Below are 14,018 nucleotides of genomic sequence, written 5' to 3'. Positions count from 1 at the left end.
AAGGAAAAAAAATAAAAACTCAAGTATGAAATCAAATTTGTAAAAAAACTTTAAGTTTACAAATCTTTTTATGTTTTTACCATAATTATATTTTTCAAATTTGACATGAAAGTTTTTAAGTTTGACAAATTTTATCGGTTTCGTCTCTAAAAACTTGCTATTATAGGTAACAATGACAAAAATGAAATTTTTTTTTGACAAACTTTGGACATTAACTAATAAAAATGGTTATATGGACAAAACTGACAAAATTTGATAAACTAAAAGAATTTGCATATTTCAGAAAGCCCTACAAATTTTCATTATTGTGCACTATTTAGTTATTAAAATTAATAAGCTATGTAGCAAAACTTATAAAAGTTTATTGTCAATATATTGGATAACTATAACCAATGCCCAAAATCATAAGGAAAGAAAGCTTAAGAAATATAAGCAATTTTCCATCCACAATAAATGTGCCTCGATAACAAATCTGTCTTGACTTAGTTAAATATATAATTTATACCCAACTGTCGAATATAGAGTCAAGTCAAAAAACTATAAATAGGATAACTATTGATACTGTCGGCCCATGGGCCCTTAGCAGACTCTCCAACAATCGGCCTGTTACACTCCCATACCAAACTGGTACATTTGGGCCCACTTCCCATCCCAAGCTGCAACACTCTCTCCCCTTGCTTCACTCGCTCTTTCCCTTCCATGTATGCCAATTCATACCACAATGAAGAAGATGACTGGTTCCCAAACCTATGTAACGTCATCAGTGCAGCCTCCACTTCCTCATCTTTTAACTTCATCTTTCTCCCTATCTCCATTATCATCGCCTTCCCAGACGTCGGCAAACAGTAGTGTTGTATCACTTTCCTGAAGTTTGGTACGTAAAGTTCAGTCGATTTCTCGAGGAATTTTTTTCTAATCACAGAAAACCCGTATCGGATTTTCTCTTCTAATGGAAGAATAGAAGAACCCATAACGTGAAAGTTCGATCGGAGTAATTCTCCGACCACATGTAGTACGTCTTTTTTAAGCCTAAACCCTAAGAAGCCTTTGGAGTCTTCTTCACGGATTGCAGCGTTATACGCTATATCATCGAACGCACCTTGGGTTCGAAGAGTGTAGAGTAATCTGTATTTGGATATCTTTTTGGCGTTTTCCTTGTTGGTGATTAGAATCGCTGCACTGCCTGATCGGAAGAGGCAATTCAGGATCATCATTGACCGGTCTTTTCCTGCATACCAACCGTTTGATAAAATTTCTGTACTAAGAATTACAGCGTTAGAGTTCGTGTGAACTTTTAAAAGGTTCTGCGCCATGTCAACAGCTAATGCACTCGCGCTACACCCCATACCACTGATGTTAAAGCTCTTCATGTCTTCTCGCATGGAGTACCTGTTGATAATGATTGACGATAGCGAAGGAGTGGAACAATACCCGCTACAGTTGACTATGAGAATGTCAATGTCAAGAGGGGAGAGCTGTGTTTTTGACAGAAGGTCTTCAAAAACTGGGAACAGAACCATTTGAGCTTCGTTAATGGCATCTTCATGGGTTGATCTTGGTGGGATGTAGTGTAGAGCTGGAGGAATGCATGTCTTTTGACTTTGACCCGAAGTCACCAACACTCTAGACATGAAATCAACACTTTCTTGGTCAAGAGAGTGAACGATACGTGAGTGTTCAAGGAAAGACGAAAAGGGTACTCTCCAAAAGTTTGGTGGCTTAAGGCAAGAGTAGTCTACAAGGTAGATATCTGAAGACCTTGATACCAGATAAATTTTAAAGATGATGAATACGAAACTAACACATAACACCAAAAAGTTAGCATTTTGTTTTTGATTGAGAAAAAGGAACGCAAGCAAACTAAGGAGGATAAACGATAAGATCTTGAAAGAAGTTGATAGAATAGTTGTGCGATTTTGTGGAATGGATTTGTGGAGAAGCAGAGTGTCATGGGTGAACTTAGAAAGTTGCTCCATTTGTGTGAAAAGAAAAGAAAAGGTGCAAGAGATGTGATGTTTTGAGGTCAAATTATATAGACTTGTGCATGGGAAGTGCAGAATGGGGTTTTTCTGCTAATCACATTGATGAGTTTGGTCGGGGAAGGTGACCAGAATGAATGCGAGTTATTGCAGTTTTATCAAAAGAAATTATGCATCAATCATCATCGGTTAATGTTATCTCAAAATAAAAACCCACACAACACAAGTAAATAAGGGGTTTTCTTTATAATTTATACGTATTTGGTAAAGAATGTTGGTACTCTATATATAGTTATTATAAGGTAAAAACCATAGAAGATGAGTCTAGTAGTTTATGGAAACAAAGTATATTGAAAAATGAAAAGTGAAAACATGCATATGCCCAAAAAGATGAGAACATCTTAAATGAAGAAGGGAAAAACTAGATAGCGTGCATTAAAAAGCAGTAGGTAGCTTCTTACGAGTAGTTATGGCAGGGTGTATAAAGTCAAACTGTACATGCAGTATTAATTCATGAAGATTGATTAAACCATTTGGGTAATCGGAATTCTATATATCCTTCTCCCAACACGTATTAATCCCTCTTACCAAGAACATGAACAAATCAAAATCTTAAATTCTAATTAAGGCTTCATTTCATTTAATTTGTTCATATATTATGAGACATAAGTTATGTTAATGGTTTCTTTAGAGTGTTGGGTATGGGCCCATTTTGGGTCGTTATTGCCGACGTGGACACGGCTTAACGTCATGGTAACGTGAGGAACACCACCTCCCATTTGTTTCTCGTTGCTTCCCGTTGCCAGCATAAGACCTGTCAAAACTATTTTTTCTCTCTTTCTCTCTTTCTTCCCTCTGCTTTTCTTCTTTCTTAACGTCGTTTTTCATGAGGAACAGTACCAACCCAACTAGGAATGGTGAATAATACCGAGTAGTCTTAGGTCAATAAGGCTGGAGAATGGTAACGTGGGTGCCGAGGTCCACCTTAGTGCCAAACAGAGAGAAACCAAGTATTTTAACCAAATCACCATCTTCTATATATCGTCTACACTCTAGATATTTCGATTGCTTCTTTAAAACTGAACGTTGTGAGAATGAAGATATTAAGTTAGGCAGTATTATGACATGATAATGGTTTTGTTTCAGTTATGAATTATTCATGCTTGATTTATTTTGGAGACTAGCAAGATGTGTTTAGCAACACACATCATATTCGATATAGCTAATGCTATTGAAATAGCCATTATAATTTGTCTTTTAAAACCAGGGAAAATAACTTATAAGTCCAACGAAGTTTCCAAACCGTTCAAAAAACATCAATCATGTTTTGTCTGTTCAAGAAAAAACCCAATGAACTTAACATTTTATCTAAAAAAGTCCAACGAAATTTTCAAACCGTTCAAAAAACCCCAATCATGTTTTGTCTGTTCAAAAGGTTAATTTCGTTGGGTTTTTTTGAACAAACAAAACCAACGAACTTAACCTTTTGAACAAACAAAACATGATTGAGGTTTTTGAATTGTTTGGAAACTTTGCTGGTCTTACAAGTCATTTTCCCGATATGGTAATAAGCAACATAATCTGGTCTCTTCTTTGACTTTCATAAAATTGAACAAAAGTGTAACTTAGTTGGACTTTTTTAGACAAAAGGTTAAGTTCATTGGATTTTTTGAACATACAAAACACATGATTAGGGTTTTTTGAACGGTTTGGAAACTTCGTTGGGCTTGTAAGTCATTTTCCCTTTAAAACCATATCATAGATATTGGCAAATCTATAACAGAAAACTATGTTGTTTCCAAATAAAAAGTAAAACAATAAAAATTAAATATTCAACAATACTTGTAGCGAGTCAGATCATATATCTTAAAAATTGAGACCAACCAGTTGAACTGGAAAAAAATCATCTGAATTAGTGAAAACCTGGTTAAACGGGAGAGGTTAAACCGGTAAAATACTTTTTTTTTAATAATATAATCTTTTTGAATTCCAAACCAGGCTTTGATATTGCTACCAGGCCCAATTGACTCAATGTTTATAAACAAATCGTGAATTTGTGGTACATCATCTTTACATAACAATTTCAGTCTAAAACACCAAGTCACTTGCTTTATGTAAGAAGCTAAGACTAATACTATAAAAGTCTCAAGTTTTACACGTGTTGAAAAAAATCTTAATATATATATATATATATATATATATATATATATATATATATATATATATATATATTTATTTATTTATTTATAGGTTTTTGCCACAATTTTTACGCAGAGTTATCACTCTAGCTCTCTTAACCGTTATCTTTTTTTGCAAAATTAGGCCCTATAGTTTGCAAAAAAATTGTGGATGAGGTCCAAAAAAATTTCAACTTACCCATTGCAGATAAACTCATGCCCTCAATTTCAACCTCCTGTCGCCAGAAAAGTTTCGCCGAAGAATACTATTGTTATAGAAAAAGCATAAAATTAGGACATGTAGTGTAAGTTGAAACTTTTTTGACCTGTCGTGTATGTTGAAAACTTTTTGGACCTCATTCATATTGCAAACTATAGGGACCAACTTTGCAAAAAAAATAATATAGTTAATCATGAAACTGGTTAAGTGGGCTACAAGGATAACTCTATGTAAAAGTTATGGATAGAGCCAACGAAAAAAAATTAAAGTTTTTCCCAATTAGAACTTGGAACCTTTATAGTATTAGTCCTAAGAAGCTATACAGAAAATTGTTTCATTGTTGAGTCAATCTAGGTGCCTTAAAAGTTGTGGAGGTGCTTCTTCATGTGCAAATTTTGTTTTTATATATGTTTTATTACATGATGGTTTTATAAATGTTTTTTAGCTTTTGTCTGGCATATCATTTTAAATTTAAGTAGGATTGGACTATTATTTTTGGCATACTTTTTTTACTTGAAGTCATTCTTTTTAGTAGGAACTAGTAAGTTACTTTCACGGGGGATTGAAATTGCATAACTTCGGAAGTGTATGGAGCAAACTTATAAATATACGAAAGTCATGTGGCCAAAATATGAAACCAAAAAGCGTAGGGACGAAACATATCAATATATTGCGGGAGTGGCATGGAAGTCGTAATCTGCAGATTTTCTATAAGATAGGGATTATTTTTATAATTTTTTAAAACTCATAGATCGTATACATAAAAAAAATGTATAAGGGCCTTTTCTATAAATTAAAGAGACAATTTTTATAATTTATTTTCTTAACAAAGGTCAAACATACCAACATACGAACATTTTAAACATATGAACTATTTTTGAAATAAAAAACTTCACAATGATGTTTTTTTTTAAATTACAAAATTATAGAGACTAAATATGTCAATATTCAAAACTTTGATGACAAAGATCTAAATCTATCAATATTCGAAAACCTTTGTGTTAAAAATCGAAAATGTAAAAATGCTATGACAATATTCAAAACCTTTTTGGGAAAAATCTAAAATAAAAAAAAATGCTTATAGACTAAATTTGCCAACATCTAAAACATTTGTGACAAAAGTTTGAAATAAAAAATTTTCATTTCAAGTTTTAAATAAGATATAGTTAATAATGGATCGTATATATAATTTTTTTATTACTTTAAATATGAATTCTTTTATATATATATATATATATATATATATATATATATATATATATTATATAAAACATATTAGTCATATCTTCAGTTTTTAAGAGGTATAAGTTAAAAAGTTTTTTGGTACAAATCAATTATGCATAAATAATTTATTAATACTTGTCAAAAGTTTGAAAACTTGAATTAAAAAAAGTAATTAAAAAATTAAATTTGGAGCAAAATGAAAATTTTTAAATATTAAGTTAATGTGTATAAATTTATTTACTTTTTCTTAAACTAGACATCAATATTAATTAATTTACATCAACAGTATAAACAAACAATATAAATATAAGGGCATAAAAATAAATATTTTATTTAAAAATGATAATTTTTTATTAAATAATAACTAATAATAAAATCTAATAATTATTTGGTCGTAAGAAATTATTCGCCAAAAAAGCTATTTATCGTCGCCGTTTTGCGCAATATATATTGGACCTGGACCTGGTAAGTCTCAACAGATTTGGTCTACGGTCCACAATTTTTTGTCAAACCAGTTAGGTCCAAGAGTCGGTCCAATCCGGGTGGTCGAAATGTTCACCCCTACAATCGTAAGAGATAAACAAGCTTTCGACAGGACTTCAACAAGTTGTACCGTATGCACTTAAAATTATATCGGTCCAACGGGTACAAGAACTAAAAAACCCAGATATGGACTGGACCCGGTAAGCCTCAACATGTCCGCTCCAAGATCCATCAGTTTTTGCTAGGCTTGTCCAGTCAAAATGCGCATTCCCATATATATATATATATATATATATATATATATATATATATATATATATATATATATATATATATATATATGCTAGGTTCAAATGTTTTTAACAATTATTGTGTGCCAAAATGCACCAATGAGAATTCAAGAAATAATAAATAATTAAATAAATCATTTAAGGGTATTTTGGACCTTTTGTACTTTTAATTATGAAAATCATTTATTTGAAATCCTACAATTAAGAAAATAAAGTAAATATATTTGACCTATTCGTGTGTGGTAGAACACGTCTCTGACTTGCTCAACAGTTGTAGCCGCCTCCGACTTCATCCACTGCATCACATTCGTCCACCATTCACCGGTGATGTCGCAACCAGCCGATCACTGTCTGCCAATACTTCCACCTCCCGCCTCCATCAGTGTCGTGAGTTCCTCCATCACCACCGATGAAATCGATTTTATTTTTTCTCAAAATTTTATTTTTTTAGATTCTATCAGTTGTTGAAATCGATTTCTTTCTTCACAAAAATTGATTTGTTGAAATCGATTTTATTGCTTCTCTTCCCATCTGTGAAATCCATTGATTATTTGAAATCGACGTTGAAGGATTCAGAATCGGAAGTCACAGGTTAATCAAATCGTTAAGAGTTTCAGTCTCAATATTGAAATCGATTTGGAAGTTATGGAATCGGAATTTGAAAACGGTAATCATTCAGAAGCAAAAACGAAACTGAAATTGGAATCGGAGCTTGCAAGCATTCGGTGATGTAGGCTCGTATGTTTCAACCGATTCACATTAAGAGTTTTGGAATCAGAACTTAAAATCCTTCGAATCAAAATCGATTTTGACTTTTACAAGTCAACAGCGTGTTTTAACAGATAAAATGAAGAAGATGACTCCATCTACAATTTCAGCCCTAGGAAGTTACAAAGATTGGCAGAATTATCCCCGTTTCTAAATCCTTTACTAATCCATGGTTTTAACCATTCAGGACCTCCTGCTGGATGCGGTAATGAATGTTTTTGTAAAATTCTTCTACTTTCTTTTAGTTGGCATCGACATATTGGGAACATTTGTGCTTGAAATTGGAATGATTTAGTGCTAACATTCTACTGTTACTTTTTTTGGAATGATTTTAGTGCTAACTTGCTAGTGTTAATTTTACATTCCAATATTCTATCTTTGACTTCAATTTCACCATTCTGCTCATAAACTTTTTTTTCTATTAATTTTATTGTTCTTTTCATTGTCGACTATTTATTTTTTAGTTGTAATCTAAGTTTTGTATTATCTATGAAAAATGAATAGTATGAATATTTGTTTTTGAATCTCGAAATTATAGCTAGTTGGTTTGTTTATCAACCATAGTAAATTTAGTTTATTCAACATGATATAGGTTTTAATTGCTACCTTACCTCTTTGTTTATATAATTTAATTTTATTCTTTGAATTGCCTTTTACTTTGTTGTGGCAATTTATGAACTAACAACATCACATGGTTGAAGTTATTTGCTAATATATGTATTTCTTGAGATTTTACATAATTTTTCTGTCCTCTAAATGTTCGATGAAATGTCTATAAAATCTCATCTCTTTCATTGTAGTTATAGGATTACATTCTATTCTGTCAGAATATATTCTGCCAGAATAAAATCTATGTATTCTGCCAGAATGTATTCTGTCATATTCTATGTATTCAACCAGAATATATAAAGTGATAGTTAATTGTAAGTAACATGTTTTTAACCATTATTAGTTTTTGTTGTATTTGTGATAGGAATGGCTGGAAGAATGCGTTGAAGACCTAATAGGAATAACTTGAAGAATGAATAACGTTTGATCATACTCACAATTTTAGAATGTTGTTATTTTTTTAGAATTTTATTCATTTTTGTTGATATTCTTTTAGAATATGTATAATTATATTAAAATGTATAAGACTTTTTGTAACACCCAAATTTTCAAAACAATTTTTCACATTTTATAAAACACGTTTTCATTCATAATCGTTATAAAAACACCATTGTATCACATAACATCATCTCCCAAGATCATAATAAAATCTCCCCGCGTGTGTACTGATCAAGCCGGCGCCTTCCCGCGATCCTCGCTGGTACCTGAGACACATAACACAACACTGTAAGCATAAATGCCTAGTGAGTTCCCCAAAATACCACACATAACACATATTAGCCACTCGAGGCTATAACTCTGTTTGACACTCTGGTCAAAGTGTCTCTGTGGGACCCCCTAGTCCCATAACTCTGTGGGCCCTCTGGCCCTAACTCTATGGGTCCTCTGACCCTAACTCTGTGGACCTTCCGGTCCTAACTCTGAAAAATCTGTAACATACATAGCATATAACACATAGAAATCACATCATGCAAAAGCATACACAATACTCTGTCTCATAACTCTAATTACCACTCTAGGTAAAGTATAGTGAGAAGACTCACCTCGGGTAACTCGGTAAAGCTCGAACTCTGAAAAATCGGGTCTAGCCTCCGCCTAATCATGTGAAATAAATACTCTAAATCAATACATCTCTCAAGGCTAGACTATTCCTCCTCTTAGTACTCTCAGAAGGGTAAAAGACCATTTTACCCCTCTCATAACTCGAAGGCCCCACTATAGACCAAACCCTAAAAGTCAACCAAAAGTCAACCCTTCGGGTTACGCTGCGCGTACCAGATGTGTACGCTGGGCGTACCCGGCAGTCTCTCAGAATCGGGGAATGCCACCCCGTTCGCCGCGCATACTGGGATTACGCCCGGCGTAAATCCCAGTTTCAGTCCCTTAGCTCTTGAGGTCTTAAACAGTTAAGACTCACGTCCAACTTTTAGATCTGACCATTTCTAAGCCTCTTAATCCATAAAGTCGATGACTTTAAGCCTTTGCATGGCTGAACAAGTCACTAACACCCAAAATATACCATTTCCTAACACTAGAAAGCCCAATACTCAAGCATGATCTCATATCCACGACCAAGATGGGAACTTTATGGATCTATAACACAAATACCACTAAAATGGGACAGATCTAGGTCCATGGAGCTCATTACACTCATAAAGTCTCCACCTTTGGGACTTTTAACCCTAAAATGGTCGATGAAGCAACAAACCAAATTAAGAGGAAAGTTTTGAACTTTATACCTCCAAATGCAGCTCCTTCCTCTGTAGATCTCAGATCCAAACTTGCACTTCAAGCTCTAGTCTCCACAAACTCCTCTCCTTCTTCTTCACTAGCACACCAAGGCACTTTTAGCTCCAAAATCACACACACTCACTAAGAACGATGAAAAGTTCTCTCTTAGGGTTTTACTCACTGCTATGGAGGCTGAGAAATGAGCCTTAGCATCCAATATATAGGGCACAAGTCAGAAATTAGGGTTTGCACCTGGACGCATTACGCCCAGCGTAACCCTGAGTACGCCCAGCGTACTCAGGCGAGTCCGCGTCCAAAATAAGTGCATGAGTACGCGCAGCGTACTCATTTGCTACCAATTCCTCTTAAGGGCTTAACTTGACACTTTGAATAAAAGAAGGGCTACATAGATGTACCTGAATTTCGGGATGTTACAATTCTCCCCCACTAGAACCAGACTTCGCCCTCGAAGTCTCATGCTGCAAACAACTCCGGACACTGCTCCCGCATCTCTGACTCTAGCTCCCAAGTCAGCTCGGACCCTCTCCGATGTTGCCACTGGACTTGAACCAGAGGCACCTCCTTGTTCCTCAGAACCTTGATCTTCCGATCCATAATCGCGATTGGCCTCTCAGCATAATTCAGGCTTGCATCCACCTGAATATCCTCCAGCGGTACCACTGCTGTCTCGTCGGCAATACACTTCCTCAGCTGAGACACGTGGAAGGTATCGTGAATCTGGCTCAACTCCGTAGGTAGCTCCAAACGATACGCTACCCTGCCCACCCTGGCAGTCACCCTGAAAGGACCAATATACCGAGGTCCCAACTTACCCCTCTTCCTGAATCGGATCACCCCCTTCCAAGGAGATACCTTCAGGAGTACTAAATCACCAACCTGGAACTCAAGCCCCGAGCGACGTCTGTCCGCATAACTCTTCTGGCGGCTCTGAGCGGTCAACAACCTCTGTCTGACCTGCTGAATCTGCTCAGTCGTCTGAAGTACTATCTCTGTACTACCCATCACACGCTGCCCGACCTCACCCCAGCAAATAGGAGTCCGACACCTCCTCCCATACAACAGCTCAAAGGGTGGCATACCGATGCTCGAATGATGGCTGTTGTTATAGGAAAACTCAGCCAAGGGCAAGTATGTGTCCCAACTCCCTCCGAAATCCAACACACATGCCCGAAGCATGTCCTCGAGCGTCTGAATCGTCCGCTCACTCTGCCCATCTGTCTGGGGGTGGTATGCGGTACTAAAATGTTGCCTCGTACCCAACTCCTCATGAAACTTCTTCCAGAATCTGGAAGTGAAACGCACATCTCGATCTGAGACGATCGAGATCGGCACTCCATGCCGTGATACCACCTCCCTCACGTACAACTCTGCCAACCTCTCAGCGGAGGAGCTCTCACTGATAGCAAGGAAGTGAGCGCTCTTCGTCAACCTGTCCACAATCACCCAAATTGCATCATCGCCCCTCGCAGTCCTTGGCAATTTGGTGATAAAATCCATGGTAATCTGTTCCCACTTCCACTCGGGAACCTCCAACGGCTGCAACTTACCATGCGGCCTCTGGTGCTCGGCCTTAACCCTGCGACAGGTCAAGCACCTCTCAACAACCCATGCTACATCCCTCTTCATACAGGGCCACCAATAATCTCTTCTCATGTCCAAATACATCTTAGTGGCCCCGGGATGGATTGAAAACCTCGATCGGTGTGCCTCCTCCATCAATATGGTACGTGCCCCGCCCACAAATGGCACCCAGATCCGACGCTGGAAGGTCATAAGCCCTCTGCTATCGGTGACAAACTCTGATACATATCCGATAACCCGCTCTCTCTTGCGGTTCTCTGGTCTCACGGCCTCAGCCTGGGCCCCTCGGATGGTGTCCAACACCGGAGTCATCACTGTCAATCTCATACAAACGTCCCGTATCGGGGCGCTCTCCGCCCTACGACTCAGGGCATCGGCTACAACGTTAGCCTTGCCCGGGTGGTACAGGATCTCACAATCATAATCCTTTACCACGTCCAACCATCTCCTCTGGCGCATATTCAGGTTGGGTTGGTCCATCAAGTACTTCAAGCTCTTGTGGTCCGTGTATATGGTACACCGAACCCCATACAGATAGTGACGCCAGATCTTGAGGGCGAACACTACAGCCCCCAACTCCAGATCGTGGGTGGGATACCTCGTCTCGTGAGGCTTCAGCTGCCTCGATGCGTATGCTATCACATGTCCTCTCTGCATCAGCACCGCTCCCAGCCCCGATATCGATGCGTCACAATACACCACAAAGTCCTCCATCCCATCCGGAAGGGCTAACACTGGGGCTTCGCACAGTCTCTGGCGAAGTGTCTCGAAGGAGGCCTGCTGCTCTGGTCCCCATGAAAAAGCAACACCCTTCCGGGTCAACCTGGTGAGTGGCACGACGATCTTGGAGAAATCCCTGATAAATCTCCGATAATAGCCATCCAACCCTAAGAAACTCCTGATCTCGGTGGGGGATCTCGTCACCTCCCAACTCATAACCGCCTCCATCTTGGCCGGGTCGACCAATATCCCATTCTGGTTAACGAGGTGCCCTAGGAACTGGACCTCTCGTAACCAGAAATCACACTTGGAGAATTTGGCATAAAGCCTCTCCGATCTCAAAACTCCAAGTAACTCTCTCAAATGCTCCTCATGCTGCTCTCTGGATCTCGAATACACCAGTATATCATCGATGAACACGATCACCGAACGGTCCAACATCGGTCTGCATACTCTGTTCATGAGATCCATGAACGCCGCCGGTGCATTGGTGAGCCCGAAAGGCATCACCACGAACTCGTAATGCCCGTAACGAGTCCTGAACGCTGTCTTCTGGATATCCTCATCTCGTACTCTCATCTGATGATATCCAGACCTCAAGTCGATCTTGGAAAACCAAGACGCTCCATGCAACTAATCGAATAAATCGTCGATCCTCGGTAAGGGGTAACGGTTCTTGACCGTCAGTTTGTTCAGCTCCCGGTAATCAATGCACATCCGGTGTGAACCATCCTTTTTTTTGACAAAAAGGATCGGCGCTCCCACGGCGAGCTACTCGGCCGTATAAACCCCTTCCCCAGCAGCTCCTGCAGCTACGAGGATAACTCCTGCATCTCTGGTGACGCAAGGCGATAGGGCGCCTTGGCGATAGGCGCTGCCCCCGGAACCAAATCAATACGGAACTCTACCTGCCTCTCGGGAGGCACACCCGGCAACTCCTCGGGGAAAACATCTGGGAACTCGCGCACTATCGGGACCTCATCGATCGACCTCGGTCTCTCTGCATCTACTCTCGTATCCACCACATAAGCCACAAACCCACTACAGCCCTGCTGTAAACTCTGCCTCGCTCTAGCGGCCGAACAAAATGCTGACCCAGAACGGGAACCCTCGCCGTACACCGTAAGTACTCCCCCACTGGGGTCTCGTATCGTCATCAACTGTCGCTCACAGTCAATCACGACTCCGAAACGGCTCAACCAATCCATGCTCACTATGACACATACGTCCCCCATAGCAATCGGGACCAGATCTATCGGAAACTCGACACCGAAGATCTCGAGTACACATCCTCGAATCACATCAGTAGCATACACCACTCGCTCGTCAGCTATGGAAACTCGTAGACGTCGACTCAACGCCTCACGCTGGGTACTGATGTGCTGACTAAACGCTAGTGACACAAAAGACCGACTCGCACCCGAGTCAAATAACACCAAGGCAGGTACAGAACACACAAGAAATGTACCTACGCATATCACAATATAAGCATAACACTACAAACTCAAAATAAACAGAGGAAAGAATACATACCAGCTACCACATCGGGTGCTGCGCGGACCTCCTCCGTTGTCAACTGGAAGGCTCTCCCGCGAGCCTTCGGTGCCTCAGCCTTCGCCGGCCGACTCTCTGTAGCTCGAACAGCAGCAGGAGCAGATCCATGAGAAGCTCCCTGAGCTGACCCTCGTAACTGTGGACACTCGGCCTTCCGGTGTCCGGTCTGGTTGCAGTGAAAACAGACTGCAAACCCCTTGGGGCAATCCTTGGCCATATGCCCCTCCTTGCCACATTTGTAGCAAGACCCTGCTCTGCACACTCCATCGTGACTCTTGCCGCACTTGCCACAAGTGCGGCCCCTCTGGCTCCCTGATCTCGAATTGGCAGGCTTGGCCCGCTTGGCTGCCGGCTGAGACTGTGCCGGTCGCCGATCCCTCCCCTGAGACTCCGCCTCCTCCCTAGCCTGAGTCTCCAGCTCTATCTCCCTCTTCCGGGCATTTGCCTGAAGCTCGGCAAATGTCTGGTACGTCGAGTTCGCCACAAACTCTCGTATATCCCTCCTCAAAATGCTCAGATATCGGCTCATACGTGCCTGCTTGGAGGACACGTGCTCTGGGCAGAACATCGCCCGCTCATGGAACATCCTGGTGATCACTGTAACAGACTCTGTACCCTGCTTGAGGGTCAAAAACTCCTGGGCCAAACGCTCCCTCTCCAC

At 39.6% G+C, this 14,018-nt stretch overlaps 1 pseudogene; it reads right to left on the bottom strand.

The window, feature by feature from the left end:
- Window positions 1-342: 342 nt before the first annotated feature.
- On the bottom strand, window positions 343-2,097 carry LOC145157160 (3-ketoacyl-CoA synthase 5 pseudogene; annotated as a pseudogene).
- Window positions 2,098-14,018: the final 11,921 nt, after the last annotated feature.

The sequence above is a fragment of the Lactuca virosa genome, chromosome 2 (genome assembly GCF_052849685.1).
Source record: "Lactuca virosa cultivar CGN04683 chromosome 2, Lactuca_virosa_CGN04683_v6, whole genome shotgun sequence".
NCBI classification, from domain to species: Eukaryota; Viridiplantae; Streptophyta; class Magnoliopsida; order Asterales; family Asteraceae; genus Lactuca; species Lactuca virosa.
The sequence above is the reverse complement of the archived record's forward strand: the minus strand, read 5'-3'. Positions and strand labels throughout refer to the sequence as shown.